Raw genomic sequence first — 9,350 nt, 5'->3', positions numbered from 1 at the left:
TGACCACTGTTTCCTGTCTTTGGAACTTAGAAGCCATCTGTTTAATAATTTGTCCTAGCTTCCTGCCAAGCCCTGACATGCATCTCTCCAGTCAGCAGTTCCCACCAAAAATGCTTAGGGCCTCAGGGTCTCCCATCCCTGCTGTTGGCCAGTGTCCAGGTCACAGAAATGACTTCTTGGTCCCTAATGCCTTTAGGCTTTATCAGAGGGTACAGGCCACTCGACTGTTGAAAGTACAATACAGTGTAATTATTTCTGTATCAGCAACACCTATTGAGAGCTCAGGATTGGTTAGCTCAGAGTATAAGAACAGAGACTTTACAATGAAACAGAACTGGGTTTGCAGCCCAGCCCTACCTCTCACTGTGTGGTTGTGGCTGATTGCCCTCTGAACCTAGAAAATGAGCTCATGGGAGAGCTGTGAGGATGGAAGGCAATTTTGTGCATGAAGTGCTCAGCACTGTGGCTGGTGAATATCGGCATGATTGTTGTTATAAGAAAATGACCTCATCGATCCACTACTACAAGCCAGGGGTAGGAATGGGCAGGCCTCCACGAAGGGCTCATCTGTGAGGGGGATATTCGTGCATACACAATACAGTGGTTTTTCTAGTTCTAGGAGGTGGACAGGAAAGACTCCCTTCCCTGTAGAATTTGAATTCTCATGGAAAAGAAATCATGTTTTTCCCCTTTCAGTCACCTGGTTTGTGAATCTGCTGCCCCCGTTCAGACCAAAGCCCTAGAGGAATGGCCCCAGGCTGGTCCTAGAGGAAGGACTTTCCAGAAGTTCACATGGGTTATCTCATGGGCAGATTCATCAAGGTGGCTCCTTGTCCCCAGAGAACTCAGTAGAAGCAATTCAGAGAGTCTTCTTAAGTCTCCTGCTTTAAGGAGACAGGGACAGATGGAGGCCCCTCAGAAGGACAGTACAAACCCAGGAGGCAAAGGGTCCATGTGCCCAGTCCTCATGTCAAAACTGCAGAAATGTCACCCATGCCTTTGTTGATGACAGTTAAACTGCAAGATTCAGCTGCAGTGGGTTTTAGATCTTCTGGACCACTTTGCAAAGCCAAGGTCTTTTCAAAGTTCTTGAGCTAAAGGCAATAGTACTAAGGCAGCTGGGAACTCTTTTATGATTCAGTTCTGAAAAAAAAATAATAAAGGTTGGGTATACTTTTATATTCTCATACTAAAGGGAAGTCGTCAGGGAGATTCCATTGTGTTTGTTGGTCTGAAAGTCATGGATCCAACGTGCCATAGTCACAGATGCAGACTGCTTAGAAAACTCAGAATCCAGCTCTTCTCACCAGGTGATAGGGACATGGGTGGATAAAAAGCAGAAAACTGCAGGGAAGACCCCTGAAGGGCAAGGGTGCAGCCAGGCCCACTTTTTCATAAAGCACCTATCCCCATCCGGGTGACGGGGCTGTTCGATGTCGCATTTCCGGTTCTAACATTGACCAGCTTTCAGCAGGATTCAGAAATCACACTGGGAACAAAACCAGGACAGCCGGGAACCCAGCACCAGAAGGTGAAACCCGGCCCAGAGCATCTGGCTGCTGTAACTTACAGCATTAATAAAAGGCTTGCAGAAAACCAAAGGCCTATTAAATATCCCTGCCCCACCTAGACTCACCATTTCATTGGGGTGGGGGCCTCAAGGCAGAAGGAATATAAATGGTGCCAAAGGCTGGAACAACTTTGCTCTGAAAGGCCCGGATCCAGTCAAAACAAGCCAGGAGCCCTGATAGCTGCTCTGTTTTGATATCAGAAAACCATTCTTGGTTTTGCTGATGGTTATGATTTTTATACGTGTGTGTGTGTGTGTGTGTGTGTGTGTAATAGACTTAATGCTTAAAAGAATTAAATCACAGTAAGACCCAACATCACAACTTCTGCATCTACCATGAGTGGACATCTTCTCACAAAGCCAGCGTCTTGTTAGAAAGAAGTCCCCAGATCCTTATCAGGGTCTGGTGATCCTACTCTTAATTTGAGGCTCATTCAGAGCATGCTTACGCAAAGTGATCTGCAGGCCTGTGCTGTGATTAGAAAGACTTCTCTGGAGATAAGTATCTCCCCAACCTACCTACCAGAAATTTCCTGAGAGGAGGAAGATTCATCCCTTTGACTTAAGGACCTTGAACCTAGTTAATATCCTAGTACCCAGAAGGAGAAATCACACACACACACACACACACACACACACACACACACACCCCAATGATGAAAATTAAAGTATCTGTCTCCCTTAACCAACTGGCTAAGAGTAGATATTTAAGTTCTTTAGTTTTCATATTGCTGATAATTGGGTCCTTTATCATAAGCCAGGCACTGTCTTCACATATCCCAAACTTCCTGATTCTAAGAACCACTTTCAGCATATGTTAAAATGGCAGGTTCTCTTGGTAGGCCTAATTCAGTAGGTGCAGGGTGGAACTTTCTCAACTATTTTTAGCAAGTAGCTTAGATGAGGCTGATTCTCAGGTTTCTCTCTGGAAAGGCTTCCTGGTTTTCCCAAAGACCTCCTGACTGTGGTGTCCCCACTAAGAGAGAGGAGCTGATCACCCAGGATAGAAAGAACCCAGTTGCTTTCTTGAGCCCTCACTTAACACAGCTATTTCATGTTGGCCAGATGGTCCATAAGCTCCAGGTCCTGTTCACATAGGCTGTAACTGGGCCGGGGCTCCCCCATGCTAGCTCCGTAGTGTCTCCTCAATTGATTATTTTTATTTAAACACCAGACCTGTTGTTAATCCTAACTACCATCTCATTTAATGAAACCTCTTGTTCCAGCTTATCCAGTTTTCCTTAGCACTCTGACCCCATTCTCCCTTGCATCTGTTAGGCACCCTCCAGCTGGGAGTCATCAGGATGTGAGGTGCAACCTGCCCATGAACCCTGTTGTCCATCTGTGGCAGGAACAATGACTGAATTTTCCCTTGCGTTGTGAATAGGGCAGCAAATCATTGCATTGAAGTCTCTGGGCCTTTGACACTAGTAAACTTACAGCCTGTATATAGGATATAAAAAGGCGCTTTCCACCATATAATGAAGACAAGTTTAGATAATTGCTCTTAAAGCAGGAGTGTATGTGTTATTCTTTATCTATAACTTTTGGGGACACATATTCCACATCTTGGCTTAAGTAGAATGTACGTCTTAAGATGAATGGGAGTGGCATGTCCACTCTCCTGCTAGATTGTAAAGACAGATTCTGTTGTCTTCCTGAGTGGGCATTGCTGGGGGCCAGTCTTGGCTTACAGCTTGTCTCCTGGAGGTCCCCACATTCCAGTGATTTCTTTCTCTTTATCATATTTATTTTGAATCTTTTGAAAAGATCATCATTACCTCAAATATAGAAGGTGAATTTGTTTGATGTGTGCTATGCACACAGCTCCGAAGAACCATCTAAATAAAGTGAAGTCCTATTAAAAAAAATATTATTTAAATAATAAAGGAGATGAATGGAATGTCACAAGAAAGGCTTTATCAATATTCATTTATTCACTGAGAAGTGGAAACAGGGGAAGACGTTTGTTTTGTTTTGTTTTTTTTGTAACAGTGTGGAACCCTTAAATTACACCACACATTTATAAGAGCTACCTATGGACCAAGAACTAGTAAGAGCCCTCCAATTATAGCAGACCAGAACCCGGTGGAGGCAGTTCTCCAAAATAGTTACCTTCCATTGAGACCCACTTCAAGACACCTTTCAAAAAGTAGCTGTACAACTTTATGTGCTTAAATACAGTACAAATTTCACATAAGTGATATTAGAATTGGGGGGACTTTTTAGCTCATTACCAGTGTGAAAGATGATTTCTTTTCATTTTCCAGATAAAATCCCATTTTGACCCTCACACATAGTTCAATTTTTAATGTGAGAGTAAAAGCAGATCTACACGTGAAATAAAAGGGATTCAGTGAAGTCTTAGTTCCGATCACAGGATAGTTCATCAAAGACTCTCAGAGTGAGTTAAATTTTGCGTGAGGTGGGGAGAACCCTGCTTCCTATCAAATTATGAGAAAATGGGGAACCCAAGAAATGGGGAAATGGTGAAATGTGGAAATAGAGATATGATTTCTGAATATTAATCATGGTCCTGTTGGGTAGTGAACCTAGATTTCTCTTTTCTCTCTTTTTTTTCCCATAAATGTTTTAATGCCCTTAATTGCTTTTATGTAATGAAAGAAGTGATAGTTTAAGAGAGATAAAGAAGCAGATGTGCACTTTAAGAGATAACTTTAAAACCACATCAATGATGTCTGAGCTAGACTCCCTCCCTGTTAGGTGGAAAAAATGTTCCGGCTCATTTCATTCAAGTCCAGTTGGGGAGGTGTGAGTAGCTGGTCACACAGGGACACAGAAGTTCTCTGAATGCTTTTGTTATGTCCAAATCACCTATACTTTTGCAGCCTCAGTCTCCAAAGACACTCATATGCAAGTTCACCATTGTTTAACAAAAAAAAAAAAAAAAAAATTCTCCAATCTTCTGGCTGTCTCCTTGTCTAGTGATCTCCCAAGGTTTTGACACTCAGAGCTTTGGTATGAAACTCAATCTTCATTTGTTTCATGATTCTTTTTTCTTTACCCAATGACAGTGGATGGTGAGGTAATGTTTTCTGGCAGACTAGCCCAAGATTTGAAACTTTTAAAAAGTGAAAAACATTGAGAATTTAAAAAGCCCGTGTCCAGTATTCTTTCAATGACTTGATTAGACAGTGATGTTTTTATGCCAGATGTTAATTCCAGAGCGATGGGCCCATTGTTGTCCCCAGCTGTCTCCGCTGCAAAGTTGAAATTACTCATTCTCTATAACGATAGCAATAACTCTCTAGTTACAAACAAAAACCCAAGAAAACTCTGTCCCCCACTCACCCACCCGCCAGGGACTATTTAGGAGGCTACTCCAGCATCAAGTGGGGTATCAGCCAGCCAGAATAGAGTGAGGAGTGACCTTGAAGTTGCTGGATGGTTAGGAAAGGGGGTGAAGAGAGAACGGGCAGTGGATGAGGAAGCATCTTTGCCTAGGTTTCCTTAGATTCCTACAGAGCAGGGCCACTATCCAGGCCCTGACCTAACAAGATGAGAGATCCAAAGGTAGGGCTGTGTTCTGGAGTGGTGGGATCGTGACATTTTTGTTCTATAAACTACTTTTGCCTGGCCCAGAACCTTCTGTGAGGTTGCATTTTTGCATAAATTACAATTTCATAATTACTTTTATGCTATTTGTGTTCCTTAATGTGCATTCAGTTAAGGAGGGAGAAGGGGTATCCCTTTATTTATTTAAAGAATGTCTTGGTGATTTGCCCTTGACTCCTTGGAGGCCCCTGTGGAGAAGCAAGGAAAGGGCTCCCCTCCAACCTAAAGCAGTTCTGAGCTGACCTCAGGTAACCTCTACTCTGATGGCCCCTGGGAGCCTGTTGGAAGATGGCCCAGGACTTGGAATTGCTTCAAGGGTGTATGAATAAGGAGGAAAGTTGTTCAGTCTCATGTGACCAACAACTGGAATATTAGCAAACCAGAGGAAATGCCATGCCTTCCTCAGATCCAGTTCCTTTTCTTTAGATGACAACTTCCACATGGGCTTCTAGCTGACTCCCTTTCCTGATCCCCTGAAGCCTTCCTCTCATGATCTTTTCTCTTCCATCTGGTCAATGCCCTTCCTACTAACTTACCAACCTGAGGAGATGAAAATCCTGAATGTTCCCTCTTCATTATTACACACATAGAAGGACATAAGGAAAGCCACCGTGGAGGGGACTGCACTCAGCACATCAGCAGAACAACTCCGGATTGTCTCCAGGAAGGCCCCTCCAAAGTCCACCATTGAAGCTCAGTTCAAACAAGGACAGCACTTCTTGAAGTATCATCATCCTCACCACCACCAAAATGACCCCTACAATAGTTTTAATTTTTGAGAAGATTTGCCTAAAGTGAAAAAGTGCTTTCATATTTTCATTGTGTGTTGCTCCCCGGAAACCAAACCACAAACTGAGATGGTAAAGAAGAAGTATCTGCTATCAAGCAAGACCCTGCCTAGGGAAATGTGGCTTGCCTGGAGGGAAAAATGGCTAAAAATTACAGAAGATTTGTTTGATCTCAGATATAGATGTGCACTCAATTTCAGCCACTGGGTATGTGGTGAGCAAAACCCACATCTCTACTCATCCCCTTCAAGTTTTAAACACTGGAACACAAATGATGTTCTCATCTCCACCTGGTCCTGCAGATAGCTCTGTATAGCAACAATTTGGCCGTGCATCAGCATTTAAGATTGGGGGGGGGGGGACAACTACTGTGACCTGTATCAGTATGAATTCTAATAAGTTATATATAACATGAGGAAAAAACTCAAAGTATTTTCAAGGCCTAGAGACTTAGGGATTTCCGTTTTATTCCCATAAAAGATATTGCCCTTGTCAATTGTCAGGTTGCACCTGATAGTTCAGATTGTCTACTAAGAAGTGATGCTTATAGACTGTCCAATCTCCTTGCAAGCAGTAAGTTGGAACCCTGTTGGCTTTGATTGACTGAAGATGGTGTCAGCACACTTTGAAAGTAGACTCAAGGTAATCCAGATGGTAATTGGCCATGAAGGTGTTTTGTTCATGAGAAAAATGAAGGACTGAGTCCTTTTGCTGCCCTTCTATTTAGCCTTATCAACTTTTACCTCTCTACCCCTCTCCCCTGCCCCCAAATCCCTACCTACCCGTAAATGTCCGTCTTCCAAGTTGCACAAACTGGGCTTGCATTCTGTTCTCAAGTGCCCTCCATGCCTGCTATTCTCTTGGGCACTCTTTGCACAAGAACACAAAGGAGTGTCGAGTATACTGCATGGTTCTGTAGAACAGTCCTGAGATGCTTGTCTCTTGGTTCACATCCCACACAGCTGCTCCCTGTCCCCAAACATGTAAATCTGTGTCTCCTAGAAGCTTTGAAAACATCATTTTCCTCTGAAAATTACACAAGAGACAGAGGGGTGTGACTTTTATCTTTTAAGAAAGTATTCCTCAAAACATTAAAAACTTAGTGATTAGTCCACATTATATTTTATGTGAAGAGAAATCCACATGGAGATTAAACTAGTCTCTCTTGGGCTCCTTGCACAAATGTGGGAAGGTGAGCCTCAGGCCAGAGGAGGCCTGGATAGGTGTTTGGTGCCACCTCCCTCCTTTTTCTGTGTTTCTCCTGACCCAAGTAGATAAGCTCCTGTGCTAACCTCCCAGCCAGCTTCTCCAGCCCCTTCTCCAGGGACCTGCACACTTTGACACTTTTGCCTCCCCCAACACCATGAATATTTGCCCTTCCTGTATCCTTTTCTCCAGGCCACCATCAGCCTCAAATTTTAACTGTCTTTTCCCTGACCTCCAAAAGATAGATAATTATGTTGATAAACCCGCATGTTGCTTGATGTCCATGACCAGAGACTTTCCCTCCTGGGTGACATCCTGACATTTGAAGAGGGGTCTGCATGAGATGCCCACAGAAGACCCTAGTGTTGGACAGGAAGTAAGGAAAGGATGTTTCAAGGCAAGGAATATTTGGGGTTCTACTAAAGTCACTCCTAGAGACATTCACCTCATGGGCAGGGGAGGTGCAAAGAAAGAGATGGTATGAAGGAGAGCGTTGAGAGGAGAAAAGTAAGGAGTTCAGAAAAAGTGACAATACAAACTCCAGAGCTCCATCTGCAGCTTTGCAACATGATTTTTCAATCCCTTTCAGCAGCCTATTTATTGAAGACCTAGCAAGTGTCCCATGCTATTCTAGAAGTTTCCTTTAGACCACATAATATGACAAAGCCTCTGGCTTCAAAGAAAGAAGGCTTGAAAACATGCAAGGACCAGGTGGAAATGGTGATGACCAGAAAGAGGACACATTGCTCTTGCTGTTGGGCTGTTTGTTTATTCATAATTTTACCACTTCACAGCGATAGCCCCCAGCACATCGGAATGAGCCGTTCAGGATTGTGGTGTCTTCCCACACTGCCTCACAGCTGCATTCCTCTACCTCCGTCCCAGCCACATCGGCCTCATGAATCCTCTCCCTTAGTGGAACTGGGAGGGGGTAGGTGGCTGTGGCATTGGAAGGGAGAGTGTGCCAAACCACTAGCACCCCCCACACACACTCACTGCAGGGTCTTTGAAGGCTGAACAAAGATTGCTCTTACTAAGCATGAGGTCACCTTTCTTCTCCCTGGACTGCCTGGATTCACAGGGTGACTTGGGTTCTCTGGCTGCATTCACTCCAGGGCTGATCTCTTGTCACCGGGCTCCAGGAGACCAGCTGGATTCCTGGCCCCTGCAGATTGGGGACTGGTGAAGGGCCAATCAATTAAAGAAAGACACAGAGTAGGCCATGAAGCCAGGGAGGAGACAAAGGTCCACCTAGTCCTGTGGGGCACATCAGCACATGCCTGTAACCCTATCTACACAGGAGGTGGAGGCCAGGAGGCTTGCAAGTTCAAGGCCAGCCTGGACAACTTAGCAAGACTGTGTCTAAATAAAGAAATAGGTAAAGGTCGAGGAAGTAACAAAGTGCTCATCAGTCTGTAGGAACAGGAGAGCCTAGGACTCAAAACAGTGGCCAAGAAATAAGGAATTCTGAAAGCCAAGAGCAGTAACATAACCCATGAGGAGAGACTAAAGCCCGGACAGGCACCTGTTGTGACTTTTGCCATTCTGGTAAGAATCCTTACAACCAGGAGGGACCACTGAAATAGAAATAAAGCAGGCAGTGCCAATCAGAGTCTCTCCAGGTGGAGCTCTCTGCTAAGTCCGCTTTTCATGAGCCAATAAATTAATTGGTAATTAGCAACATTCTTTATTCCTAATTTTAAAAAATCATTACTGTCTTTATACCTTGCATCTTTCCAAAGGACTTAAGATAAAATTTTCCCTTTTAAAGATTTTCCCTGTAGTATTAAGTATGAGCGTAATAAACCATTTCTTCTCAAATCATACATAACCTAAGCTCAGTCCAGGTTGGGGAGGAGGATCACAAATATTGAATTAGTGAGGTGTTTCCTGCACCATGGCAATGAAATCTTTTTATACTGGGTCACGGTCTCATTTCAGGTCCAACTCTACATGGTTTCATAATTAGGAAGAGTTCTGGGGCCCAGTGGAGGCCTGAAAACAATTTTGAGGTTGGATAACTTAAATTAATGCTTTTCACTCCTAAATGAATCCCAGATTTTGAGTGCTATAAATTTTCCATTTCTCTTGACTGATTGCAAACATCAGCCATGATATTTTAGTGCTTTGACTACTGTCTTCCTTTGATTTCAGTTTGAGAGGCATTTTGGCAGTGTCATAGGAACTCTTACCTGAAAAATAGTCAAATC

Source organism: Marmota marmota, unplaced genomic scaffold (assembly GCF_001458135.2).
Source record: "Marmota marmota marmota unplaced genomic scaffold, marMar, whole genome shotgun sequence".
NCBI lineage: Eukaryota > Metazoa > Chordata > Mammalia > Rodentia > Sciuridae > Marmota > Marmota marmota.
This window is presented reverse-complemented; position numbering follows the sequence as displayed.